We start from the raw sequence: 14,931 nt of genomic DNA on the forward strand, positions 1-14,931 counted from the left end.
ACACACACACACACACACACACACACAGACACACACACATACACACAGATGCAAAGCTACTTTAGTGTACTTTGCGGACAAAAAAAGGTCAGTTGTAGGCTGTCATTAGACCTTAGGTTAGATGCTGTGCTGAACTTAACATGGATGAAAACGAGGCTGTGAGGGACAGACTTACAGTCTTTTTAATGGCATGCATTGTATAAAGGCCTTAGATCACGTCCTTTTCACAACTCACAACTTTCAAACTGTTATATGAAGTTTTTGTCTACTGAAAGTTTCTTTCAGAAAGGCGATTCATAAGCTGAACAATCGGTGCGTTTTTAAACAACATTACAATCTAACGCACTGTACTTCAGTCCCTCACAGCCTCACTTTCACTCCCTGGCACTACCCTGACTAAGGTCAATAGTGTAGCAATTCATGAAGCACTTCTCCCACTGAAATCACTTTAATAAGCAGCTTTCTGGTCAACATGGCGAATCTGTGCAACCAATTTGAACACAAACAAAATCTGCGTGAGGAACTTTTTTTGCCCTCGCGCGAAACTCCCAAACACACGGCTTCCTATTGGACTTTGCTTGCGAAATTTCACAGAGCAATTGTAAATGTGAACACACCTTTAGACTTTCTACAGTTCTTATTTAATTTAACTGACTAATATAATGCTAAAAAACATAATAATAATAATTATAATTTTTGTAAAATTTACATTGTATTTTTTATTCATTAAAATTAATAACAATAATAATAATAATAATAAACAAACATGTATTGAACACTTAGTTTACATAATATAAAAAAATGTAACCTAAGAAGTCTCTTTCCTGTTTAAAGGGGTCATATGATGCGATTTAAATTTTTCCTTTCTCGTTGGAGTGATACAAGCTCTTGGTGCATAAAGAAGATCTGTAAAGTTGCAAACACTAAAGTCTCAAATCCAAAGAGATATTCTTTATAAAAGTTAAGAGTTAACCACACCTACCTAAATACAGTATGTGGAAAATAATGTGTTTTTTTAACCTTAAACCGCATAAACACATTTCATTACACCAAATACACAAAATAATGTTCTTTTTAGCAACATCATATGACCCCTTTAATAACATTGGTAACACTTTACAAAAAGAAACAAGCAGCTAAACATTAATTAAATACATTAACTAATGAGAAATTAATTTGATACAGCATTTTTTATAATAATTTTTTTTTTATGTTCACGGTAACTAAGGTCCATTAAATAATATTAACATTCTAATAGTGTATTAGTAAGAGTTGAAATTAACATAAACTAAGAGTAATAAACACTTTTCATTGTTAGTTCATGTAAACAACTGGAAGCTTATTGTAAAGTGTTACCAAAACATCATTTCCCACATCAGAACGAATCAAAATATTCCTTCTATATCGCTAAAAACCACCAACCTCAGCTGCTTAACTTGTTTCCAAATACTTATCTAGACAAATCTAACAAAGTAGAAAAGGATAAAAAGTCACCCAAAAAAGAAATAGTATATATATATATATATAAAGGTGAGATTCTTTAGCACAACAGAGGAGCTGTTTTGCAATGCATGTGTCTCAGCGAGGGGCCCATGGGGCCAACTAGGAGGCTGTTTCTGCGCTAACAAGTCTCCTCTGGATCATTTGATCATTTAAATTATTATGCCAGGAATCCTCAGGAGGCGACTCGGCTCTCCACATCACAGGGCTGTTTTTAATCTTCCGTCTTCCCTTTCTTCCCCTGAAAAAGTTCAGCACGGCGCGGCTCAGAGAGGAGCCGTGCTCCTGTTGTGTACCTGGCAAAGGAGGTGACTCCCCGAGCCGGTGCGCGGAGAGAGAGGAGGCTCATGGGAGCGCGGCTTGCACGTGTGCACTTTGTTACAAAAGCACAGTGGATATTGCGTCAGTCACTTGGGACGCTGCTTTTAAGAGTAGTATAACTCCTTTTACACAAAGACGACGGCTTAAATCAGCGCATCAACTCCTTTATCGCTTTCTTTTAAGTTCTAATGATCAAACCCTTCAGGCTTTATTCTCCAACGCAACCAGCGATGCTCCTCAATCAGACGCTCGGAGTGAAACTCTGCAAACTAGATGCATTTGCGAGACGGCGGAAATCACATTATGGAAGTCGCTGTAGATATTAAAGTGTGTTTGCGTGTCTGAATGATGTCTGGATGCATCTGGATTAAACTGAAGCAGGAGCTGAGACACATTGCATGTGGCTTCTGCTTAATTCCCAGAGAAAGAAACCAATAACACAGTATCAAAAGGAAATTTTTTTGCACATATTTGCACATATACAACATATTTATTTATTTGTTTGTTTGATTTCTCACATGGTGCCATAGCTATACTGTGGTTTTTTTGGACATGTGCATCAATAATGCCATGATATTCTAGGAAGCAGATTCAGTACCATGGTATATTTTAAAGTACCATAGCATTACCATCTGATGTCATCACTGTACCATTTTTGTTGTTGTTGTTTTACCATTAAACTGAAATTCATGTACCATGCTATTCACATGAAACTCCAAATACCATGGTATTCTTTGCAAATATACCATGATGGCAGTACCATGGTACTGAATGAATTTCAGTGCCAAGGTATATTTTAAAGTACCATATAATTACCTCATACCATCAATGTACCATAGTACCACCACAGTATATTTTTTGGTAAAAGACTGTACTTTATATATGATATGATGTATATGATACTGAAACGTATGTACCATGGTATTTATAATGGTAAATATGGTACTTTTTTATGTGTACCATATGGTGCCATGACAATAACATGGTATTCTTGGAGTAAATATTGTATAGTATATCATATATCATACAACACTCCCAAAAATAAATAATAAAAATAATAAATCATTTATATATATATATATATATATATATATATATACATTTACATTTAGTCATTTAGCAGACGCTTTTATCCAAAGTGACTTACAAATGAGTTCATTCCCCAATCTGATGTGAGCATAAGCATTGGGACAATTGAATTTAAAGCAAATGTAAAAGTTTAAAAGCTAATATTTAGTTGTGAATCCCTTGCGTGCAATCACAGCAGTGAGTCTGCCACCCACAGACATCACCAGACTCTTGCTTTCATCCATTGAAATGCTTTTCCCAGCCTTTAATACAGCTCAATTTCAACTGTTGATTGTTTTGGGGAGTTTCTGCCTTTAGTCTCCTCTTTAGCTGGTGAAATTTGTTCCAGAGGCAGCCATGCATGCCCACACCACCTCCACTTCACAGATGAGGTTGTATGCTTAGGATCATCTGCGGTTCCTTTCTTTTTCTCCACACTTTTGCTTTCCCATCACTTAGATAATAGATCATCTTTGTTTCATCTGTCCATGAAACTCTTTTCAAAAACTCTACTGGCTCACCTTTGTGATTTTTTGCAAACTCTAATCTTGCCTTTCTATGTTTGCTGCTGATCTGAGGTTTGCATCTTGCTGTGTAGCCTCTGGACAGTAGATTGTCAGACCATCACTCCAGCTTTCTGGAGATTGTTGGTGATTTTACAGATACTTATTTTAGGGTTCTTTTTCACAGCTTTTATGATTTGTCTGTCTTCATCGGCTATTGTTTTTCTCAGCCGATCAGGTTGTTGTTGGTTGTTGTAGTCGCCGGTGGTTTATTCTTTTTCAGGACAATCCAAACTGTTGATTTCTCCATGCCCATTGTTTTTGACATAGCTCTAATTGAGTTCCTCTTTTCTTTTAGCATCCAAATTGCTTGCTTGTCTCTCAAAGTCAGCTCCCTCGTCTTCATCCTGGTTTGTGTGTGTCGTCATCAAATGCAAGACACAGAATGCAGAAGCAATGGCTATAACTGATACAGCACATTACCTGCTTTTAATATCTGAACAATTAATGCAACAGGACACAACTGATCATTTAGAAAGACCTGTGAGTCAACTGTCCCAAGACTTATGCTCACATCACATAGGGCATGAAACTCTAAAAGTGCTGATCTTCTTAGTTGGTAAAACATCTCTGTGTTAAATCACCCAATAATAAAATGTGACATTCTGTACTTTTGTCTCATATTTATCTTTTAATCATATTTACAGATTTTTTTGACACCACAGCAAACAGAGCAATTTTGCCTTTACTGTCCCAATACTTATGGAGGGCACTGTATATATACGTATATATATATATATATATATATATATTAGTGCTGTCAATCGATTAAAAAAAATGTACTAATTAATCACACATTTTTCTGAAATTAATCGCGATTAATCCCACCTAACATTAAAGTTTTTAAATATACTTTTATATTATCCATTCAACATTACAGCATAATTGAGAGCTACCAATTTTAACATTAATAGACTTTAAAAATAACTTCTAATTTAAGTGAACTTAAAACAATCTTCACATAAACCCATTATAATAAATGTCATATTTACCTGTGCCCTTCAGCAGAAATATACAGAAATTGAAGTTATCAAACACTAAATTCTAAATTAAATATAGATTAATCCTTAAAGCTATAAAAGTTATTTTTTCCTCTTTTTTCTTTGTCCTTTGATTAATATACATCACAGCAGCTGGTTATTAGGTTGTTTTGGCAGTTATTTCTTTAAGAGCTGCCGCTGTTGCATGCATTGCATGCACGTAGTTTATTTCACGCTTTGATATGAAAGAATACAGGCTACAGCGCGCACCGGCACCTTTGTGCGTGCAATTGAAGAGCATGCTCTGCAAACACAGTACCGTTTCCGCGCTCGCTTTGACTCGCGCCTGGCGCTGAAGTGAAGTGGAGCGCGCGCCTGAAACGTCTCCAGTTCTCAGTCGTTCTGCGACTAAATAAATGCACTTTTTGTCAAGAGAAAAAGTGACAGAAGCAGCAGTTGTGAGTGGGGTGGCCAACCCTAGCCCCGCCCCTGTGTTAATTGCGTTAAATATTTTTAACGCGTTAAACTGAAAAAATTAATCACCTGCGTTAACGCGCTAATTTTGACAACACTAATATATATAATTTTTAAAAATAATTATATCTCTTTAACTTTGGGTAACTCTATTACTAAAGGGTAATAATTTGTATAAGTCGCCTTAAATAAATAAAAGCATCTACTGGCGTCAAGAATGGATAATCAATTATTGTCTCATGTTAATTTGTTTTCCCTTAAAAACGCTGCTGCTGCATTACTAAAATAACTGTCACGTTCATTCTTCCCAATTTGCTTTGTGCTGTAAAGTTTATTCGTGTTGATTACGGAGGCTATTAGAGAGTGTCAAACACATTCTATCAAATCAGATGCAATCATTCCCTGATTAAATTAAGTGTTAATGGCAGGTACAGGAGGACGAGTCTCGTTCAGGTCTCGTGGTTCACTCAGCGCTGGGTTTGGACATCACAGACCGCCGATTAGCTGTAATGAATCTGTCCTTTTACCGTCCATGTAAATACACTGCTCATTTTTTCATTTCTCCATAACTTCATTACGCTTGATTGGATGTTTGCCTTCAGGTCATGTTAACTAATACCAGCAAACCCCCCTTATAGTTGTTAGAAATCATAACCACAAAAAAAAATTAAAAAAAATTTCTACATGCATACAGAACATTAATGAGAGAATAAAGTAATACTTTTATTCAGCAAGGATGCATTAAATTGATCAAAACTGATAAGTAATGACATTTAATATGTTACAAAAGATTTCTATTTCAAATAAATGCTGTTCTTTTGAACTTTCCATTCATTAAAGAAAAAAATTTATCACAGTTTTCACAAAAATATGAAGCAGCACAACTATTTTCAACATTGATAATAATCAGAAATGTTTCTTGAGCAGCAAATCAGCATATTAGAATGATTTCTGAAGGATCATGTGACACTGAAGACTGGAGTAATGATGCTGAAAATTCAGCTTTGATCACATAAATAAATTACAATTTGCAATATATTCAAATAGAAAGCAGTTATTTTAAATGGTAATACTATTTCACAATATTACAATTTTTACTGTATTTTTGATCAAATAAATGCAGCCTTGATGAGCAGAAGAGCCTTCTTTTAAAAACATTGAAAAATCTTACCAACCCCAAACTTTTGAAAAGTAGTGTAAATGCATTGCTGAGATCTAGTTCAGATTCTCAATTAAACTTCTTAGCTTGTTGTGTCTCATTGCTGTGATGGACTGTGGGTCGTGTTGGTTTTAACAGTTCGAGTTTTGATCCTTTTATGAACTATTTTCTCAACTGTGTTCCACAAAAACTCGCTATTCGTCTTCTGCTTTCTGCTCTAATTAAGATGCTGTTCATGCAGGTTTGTCTTTGCTCACACCTGATAAAACGACGGCCTAAACTCCCGGTGCATGACGCAACATCCCCCAACTCACCATCCAACAAAAGCATGATCGATTTCTCTCCTCGGCATAAGACGAGATGCAGAAAGCAAGTTAAAGTATGCAGTGGCGGCGGCAGGCACGCAGGGTGGCGCGGTGTGCCAACGTGAGCAGGTGTGTCAGGGCGGTCTGTCTTGGCCCTGTCAGCGCTACACCGTCATTAGCCAGCGAGGTCGCAGCGGGGAGCAGCGCGCGTCTCTCTGGGCCCTCTGTAATTACGCTCTGACATAATTAACCCAGCAAGCCCATTAGCCTAGCGCCGACTGCAAAAAAAAGCTTCGCTATAATTATTTGTTGTGTGCATGCTAATGAGACCAGCTGTGCGCCCATCGTACAACATGAACAAATTAATTTACAAGGCTGCGCTTCAAGGTTTATTTTTTTCCTCGCACCTCTCAAATACGCACTCAGAAAGCACCACATCTTTTTTTGGCTATCGAGTGGATGCTCAAAGTTCAAAAGCGTCTCTTGTCAGCTGAGCTATCTGAGTGTATGGACTCTAGTGTTTCCCACGAATCAATGATAATAAGGCAACTTTTTATTTACAGTAAACAAAAAAGTGCCAAATTATTCAGAGTATATACTTCAGAGAACACGAATATTGCACTAGAAACAGCTGTGTCGCTTAATAAAGATTTAAAACTCATAAATTCCCCATGATTTACATTCCAGTCAGATTAATACGAACATTAAAGTGAAGTTAGATGCGGATTACATTAGATTAACGCAAATTTATGAGTAACTAGAGCTTTCTTCTTCACATCCTGTGACAGATTCAATACTTACATTCTTACAATACTAACAACAAATTACCAGAAAGTACCGTGGTATTACCATGCTTCTGTAGACTTGGTTTCATCCTATAGGAAAAAGCTGAAATAAGATATCTTTATTATCTCAGATGTGTCTATCTATCTATCTATCTATCTATCTATCTATCCATCCATCTATCCACCCATCCATCTATCCATCCATCCATCCATCCATCCATCTATCTGAAAGCTAACAGTGGCATAGTATATATCGCACACTATTATGAAAATTATCATCTGATACAATCGATGCAGCACATTTGAATGTTTTTGTAAGTGTAAAGCATGAGAACAGTGTGACCTGATCTCAAATGTTCCATTAAAAAACATCATTGAAACTTAAATTCCTCTCATTTTAACATTCAACAGTCTTTGCCCTTGATACTTGAGCGGTAATAATAAATGCTTTTGTAAAAGCCTTGATGAAGAAAGCAATAAAGTGGAGAGAGAAGGAGGTAAAGAGAGAGATTCCTCTCTCTTCCTACGACTGTGTGCCCTGAAAGACAAACTTCCCTCTCAAAGCCTTTTTGTTTTAGTGGCGTCGTGAAGGACACAGTCGGACAAACATCAATAAGAATCAGCTGTGAAGTGCACTTGAAAGCGGCGCAGAGGTGCAGCTGCGTGCGGCTTCGCTGGAGACGAGTGATCTCAATAAAAGATGAAGGATGCAAACAAGAGGGAAGCCAACGGACCGGGCGAGAGAGGCCAAGCATTTGTGTTAACTCTGGAATATTAACTCAAGGCCACCAGGATGATTTCAGGAGATGTTGGTGACGTCTGGAGCCGTGTGAATCTGACTCAGGAGTCATGAGGAAGTGGCTTTATGAACAAATGTGGGACAAAACATCTATTCAAGAGCTTCGAGTGATTCAGATACAGTCACATACAATCTGTGAGAGAAAGCAGCCTAAAAAAAGACACTTAACATGTCTGAATGTCACTACATTACAAATAAAATATCAGAGCAAGTGTCATTCATCTCAAAGATGCACGTACACTCTAAAAAATGCTGGGTTAAAAAGGGACAAACCCAGCTATTGGGTTGTTTTGACCCAGCGGTTGGGTTGTTTTGACTCCAAAACAACCCAATAGCTGGGTCAAAACAACCCAATAGCTGGGTCAAAACAACCCACACAATCTTTGTCATGAAACACACTTGTTGGTTCACATGTAAGATCTGAGGTAAATTATCCATTGTCGCTTTCAGTATGGCTATAAATGTCAAAATGATATTCAAACTCACAATAGACCCTCTTAACATGAAATAAAGCACATAATCAGTACCTTAGATTATTGTTGTAATAGTTTGTATACTGTTGTTCCAGCCACGACGTCATAGAAATATAAATAGAATCCACCATCGCAGCTGGTTAGGACAAAAACTCTGATTAACATGGAAAAGATACCTTTGCAATACCTTATCACCTTTTGTGGTGTCGCATCTGGTTTGGACATGGTCTTAGAATGTTCGTCAACCAATCAGAATCAAGCATTCAACAGCCCTTTAGTAAAAGACTACAGAAACGATATGTACATTAATTCATTAAAATAACGGCAATTAATCACATAGAATAATTGTGGCAGATGGGAGCCTTGAATAAGCAAAAAGTGGCTTTAGAAGTCAGACTGTATTTGATCTCATTTCACTGATTATACGGAATGCCCAATGGTAATTAAATCCCTACTTTAAGAAATTAGTGGACTGCAAATGGAGTTGCAATTACCTATGTTAATTTTTAATGCATTATTTATTAGATAATTAAAATCACACTAAATCAATGCATTAAATCGACAGCCACATGTGCACATATTCCCATCCAGACCTGCATACACACTTCACATACCAAACTACTGAAATCATCATTTTCATATGCTCAAACACAGACAGCATTCTCCAGCTTCTTTGCTTCAATGTGCACACACGACTGCCATTTCAAACGAGGAGAGAGCTTTAAGTGGTTAGGAAAATGTTTTGGACATTATGCCTCATCAGGAATTTCCTGCTGGTTTCAGTCTACAAAAAGCAGCTGTCACACACACACACACACACACACACACACACAGATGTCTGAGGAAAAATCCCCTGAAAGAGTCACATCTTCAACTATAAGATGCTCAGAGTGTGAACTACTAATGAAACATGTGACCATAAACAGACCATAAACAACCAGAACACGATGGGTTTTGTTTTTTCAGATGAAAAGGCACATCTAAGCATGTTATTTTTTTAAGTGTGCAAAACTACGGTAGGTCATGTGAGTTTCACCTTCAATCTGGAGGAAAATAATGAACTACACAAAATACTGTCACTCTTCCATGAAAACAGTGGCATAAAGAGGCTTACAGTTCCAGCATGAGGGAATTACCAGGGTGAAAAATACATCAGGCTGTAAGCGTTTCAATACACGGATCCAAATTACATCTCAAACTGTCATGAACTTCGAAATCTTTGAGGGTTAAAGAAATAGTTCATGTCATTCTGGGACCCGAATGCACTCTGTCAGGCTCCAAAAATGACCAAAAACATCAGAAAAGCACTAATAAAAAAGGTTAATATGATTCATGCGCTATATTCCAAGTCTTATAACAACTATGTGCGATGAACAGACCCAAATTTAAGCCATAATTCACTGACTCACATGATTGATTTTATTCTTTTACCTTTTATACATACATTCTCATTCTCACAACATGAAAATCCATCATAAATAATTTATTTTTTATTACAACTATGATTAAATAATGAAATACACTATTTGAATATTTATAAAAACATTTAAAAAAATAATATTTACTGTGTGAAAAATTATTTTTTAACACAAAATGATGACGTAATTTCCACCAAAAACAACAATACTAACCCTATGTTTAAATAAAAGAAGACTAAGTAATTTGGGATTTGTGAGTGATTAATGACTTATAGTTTCTGTTCCTCATAAAAGGAATCAAATGACTTCAGAAGACTTGGAATAGCGCATATAAACTACCTTTAGAACACTTTAATGGTGCTTTTTTGTCCTTTTTATAAAATGAAAATGCACAATGAAAGTAGAAGCGCAAATTTAAGAAGTAATTCACTGATCAGCAGTTCTCAAATCTCACATTTTTATTCGAAATAGGCACATGAACACCAGTTGACATTTTATTTTCATACTCAAATGTCTTTTATATATTACTTACTTGTTTTATCTTTGTCCCAGGTACATTCTCTTAATATATCTCATCTTAATATACAAATATATAAAATATTTTCAATATTCATAGTTTAAAAAATGTATGAGATTTATTTTTCCACAGAATTATGCCATTTCCACTGCAACCAACAATACTAACCCTAATAGCGTTTTATCAAAAGTAGACAAAATAATTTGTGATATGAGCAATATGAGGTTATAGGGAAAGATTATTAGCGAATAATCTCTTAAGTTTGGGTCTGTTCTTCACACAAAGCATCAAATGACTTTAGAAGACTCTGAATATAGCGCATGAGTCGTACAAATTACTTTTCTAACACTTTAATGCTGCTTTTTGGAGCCTGACAGTGCTGTACTGAAAGTGAGCTTTCAATCAGTGATTCAGGTTTGAAAGTGAGTAAATAATGAGTTTAATTACCACCTTCAATACCACGACTGAGGTGCCCTTGAGCAAGGCACCGAACCCCCAACTGCTCCCCGGGCGCCGCAGCAAAAATGGCTGCCCACTGCTCCGGGTGTGTGTTCACGGTGTGTGTGTGTTCACTGCTGTGTGTGTGTGCACTTAGGATGGGATAAATGCAGAGCACTAATTCCTAGTATGGGTAACTTGGCCACATGTCATGTCACATCACGTCAACTCTGCCGCAGTACCGCTGGTCACCACTAGCCAGCGCCGCAGCTCTAGCATTACAGCAAACAGCAGGTTGATGGGGTCTTTCATGCAGAGGTGTAAAGAGTACCTAAAAACCATACTTGAGTAAAAGTACAGATACCTTACAGTGAAAATTACTCCACTACACGTTACAAGTCACCAATTCCAAAACAACTTGAGTAAAAGTCTTAGAGTATCTGATTTTAACAGTACTTAAGTATTTTACTTATACTAAATATAGGCTCAAAAAATGCACTAGTCAAAGAGACACGCTAGTTAAAAAACTGTAATGTTGTGGAGAAGCTGCAGAAAATAGGCAGAGGCAAGGATCTCTGTGCTGGTATTTCATGGAAAAACTAGAACAAACAATAAGGCAAAAACCAAAGGGAACAAAGAACAGAATGACTGGCAAACAGACAACCATTACATTCAACAACTCGCAAGGAACTAAAGTACAGTAACTAATTACATTTACTCCAATACTTTACACCTCTGCTTTCATGACAAAGGCGTCTTCAGAACGCAGGCTGAAGTTGGGTCCTTTCAAACGCTGCTGGTTTCGGCTGACACACAGTGATTTCCTGACGTTCCACAGCTCTCGACTGACATGAAACGCGCGAGACACTGCCTCAGGGGTACTGACGGAGGGAGAGGGGGGCACAGGGGGATTATGGGTACAAAAACACAGGCAGAGGTAGAGCGAGCACCCGCGGCGCCTGTCTTACGGCTACGCCCCTGGCAACAGTCCTCTCCAGGTGAGCCGGCTACAGAGAGACGCCTTTGAGTGACAGGCTGTCTCGCAGAACACGCCGGCGCAGGAAAGACGCTCCTCTGGAGGGACTAACTTTGACTTTCCCCGGCTTTTCCTCGAGTAAGCGGATGCAGAAATGGAAAGCATCCATATGACCGCGGGGCATGAATATGACGGCGCTAAAAACACATAACCGAGAGCTGTGTTATTTACAGCCAAGGCTCTGATGATTCTTCTCGGGGCAAGGGATACGGATGGGGAACATGTAGCAGATGGCCCGTTAACAACACCAGGTGAGCCGCGAGCCTCCCAGGTGAGCTACCTGAGAACGGAGAGGCGCTCCGAGTCGAACGCTTTTAGAAAGCAGACAACAGAGCTTCCCTTAAGAGCCGTGTGGCGCAAAACGCGAGAGCTGCGAGATCACAGAAAGTTGTCGATTGTGGAAACAGACAAAGAAAAAAAATGGTTTAACTTGGTTATTTTGGTGAACACACACACACACACACACACACACATGTAGATGTATGTCTCATATGCAGGTGTTTCTTCAACTACAGTACAAGCACTATTATGTCCCGAGGTTGATTTTTATTAACACTAACAGATATAAATAACTAAGAGAACTAGTTTTGTTATATGAATATCACTTACTTTTTAAAATTATATTTTATTATCTTTATGAATGTCATTTTATTTTTGATACTCAAAAGTCTATATATTGACAAAAGTATATATATACAAAAGTTGATATATTGATTTTCATTCTCAATCTTAAAATATGAAAATACATTGTATTAAATTACATTTAGCCTACATTACAATCCATTATATTTAAACATTTTCATTACAACTATTTATATATAATAACATTTTATCAAAGATAGAATTTCTAAAAATAATTTTGTGTGTGAGTGTAAATATTTGTAAAACATTAAGAAACATTTTCAACAGTTATTTTGTGAAAAGCTCAATCTTAAAATATGAAAATCCATTATATTTTATTTACATTAGCCATTATACAGTCCATTATATTTTTTAATTACAACTGCATATATATATATGAAGTTTATATATAAAATTAATATTTATAAAATATAGCTGTTAAAAATATTTGAAATAGTTATTTTTGGGAAAATGCTTTTTCACACAATAAATAGTTGTTGTTTTTAAAAAAAAAACAACAACATTAAGATACTAATTGTAATAATGTTTTATAAAAAGTCGACGAAAAAATTTGAGATGTGAAGAACAAAAAAAAGCCAAGGTAAATATCACATTTTTAATTTCTACATTTATTTTACTTATAATATTACATTATAATATATTTTATTATATTTAATATTTCTCCTGTTTTTATATTTTATTTATATATTTTTGTGCATCATTTCCAGTCAAGCTGTAATTTTGTCACAATATGCAACAATAAAAATATTATTTAATTGCGTACATTTAGGATCCATAAAATGATGAAATTACCCTTATCAAGACAAAAGAGTTGGACAAAAATGTTCACAATATAATTTTAGAATGTTATCAAAGATGTGATGGAAATACAAAACGGACAAAAACAGATTCCTTTTGTGATGTGTGCATGTCTACTGTTATTAGACAAATGAAATAAACTAGTGCAAGTTTATTTTCTAAGCATCCACAGGGCCAAAAGTGCCCAGAGTTGAAGAAAGACTCACATCTGTTTTACAATTGTTTTTCATAATTATACACAGCTGAACAATCAGGGATTCAATAATTGCTGACGAAACAGGAAAACAGAGCAAAACATAAGAACGTGGAAATGGGGAGCCAATATCATCGTGATGGTGGATTTCTGTTGATATCAGCCACACGGACAGAACGAGAGACACGCAGAGCGATTAGCATGGAGAGCGTAAAGGACGCATCAGCATTTTCCCTTCGCCTCCTCCTGGAGTCAAAAGACAAACTCAACTCTTTGTAGATAAACAGATAAGCAGCATGTTTTTGTTAACTTTATCAATACCATACAAGCGGCGCATTAAAGCAGCGGTCACAGGAAAGTCATTGAAGACTAAAGGCAGAGCGGCGGTCAGACCTGCGTTATGTGTTTATCTCCTAATACAGTATCTGGTGCACAAACGGTACAGGTACAGTAACTGAAGCCGCCTATACAACCATGATGGACATAATCAACACTAAAAAGCCTTGAGTCGCTAAAGCAGAAGCTGATTTAATCAATCAGGATTTGAATGGATGAAAATATGTTCGGCTGTGTATTTTATAGAGCAACCTTAACACAATATGCCCAAGAAAAACTCTCTCCTATAAGCATCATAGTGGTGATTTTGCACAGGCAACATTACTCATTTACGGTAGAAAATGTACAAAAGGTGCATATGATTTTTCACTGCCTCAGTTACAACAGCAGAAAAGCTGTTTTAGATTCAGATAAAGTAATTCGATTTTAGTGAAAGTGCTGAGTGAGTTTACACACACAATCATATGCTGATAAGGCATTAAAAAAATTCATAAACAGTATTTTGCTTCTTAAAAATATCGGAACATCCTTAAAACTAGATTGATCTGAGAAGCAAAACTATGTAAAATAAAGGGTGTAACTTGTTTTTAGAGAATGCATGTTGAATTATTCTGTAGTTTTCTTTTATTAAGCATAAACCTCATTTCATAGATTTAAAACAAGAGATAAGAAAAACATTCCGATTGGGCAATACAAAATATATTTAATTCCAAATATTCCAAAGATAATACATATATTGTATCTTAATGGATGTTCAGATACTTTTATTGCAGGAAGCATAGCATCAGAATAGCATCGCTTTACTAAACGGCCTCTGAATGGCAGGAGGCATCAAAAACAGGCAAAGCAACAAATTAATATTATTCGACATATCCTAGCTTTTTACAGAAAATATTCAGATGTAACCCCCTTTGTAATCATTAACATTGTCATAAATAACTGTAATTTAAATACACATTTTTTTCTGAGTAACTGTAACTGATTACGGTTACATTTCTTGGTTACACTTTATTTTAAGGTGTCCTTGTTACAGTGTAAAGTACTGAGTAATATTAATTAACTACATGTACTTACTATATGGTTAGGGTTAGGATTTGTCTTAGGGTTACTTGCATGTAATTATGCA

The 14,931-nt window shown here is 36.3% G+C and overlaps 1 protein-coding gene across 1 annotated transcript in view; it reads right to left on the bottom strand.

Annotated features, from left to right (window-relative positions):
• Nucleotides 1-14,931, bottom strand: part of LOC107715151 (homeobox protein cut-like 2) — a gene marked incomplete at its 5' end in the record, with an annotated part of 53,894 nt that overhangs the window by 26,910 nt on the left and 12,053 nt on the right. The window lies entirely within an intron of this gene.

This window comes from Sinocyclocheilus rhinocerous, unplaced genomic scaffold (genome assembly GCF_001515625.1).
Source record: "Sinocyclocheilus rhinocerous isolate Xijiao unplaced genomic scaffold, SAMN03320098_v1.1 scaffold5165, whole genome shotgun sequence".
NCBI lineage: Eukaryota > Metazoa > Chordata > Actinopteri > Cypriniformes > Cyprinidae > Sinocyclocheilus > Sinocyclocheilus rhinocerous.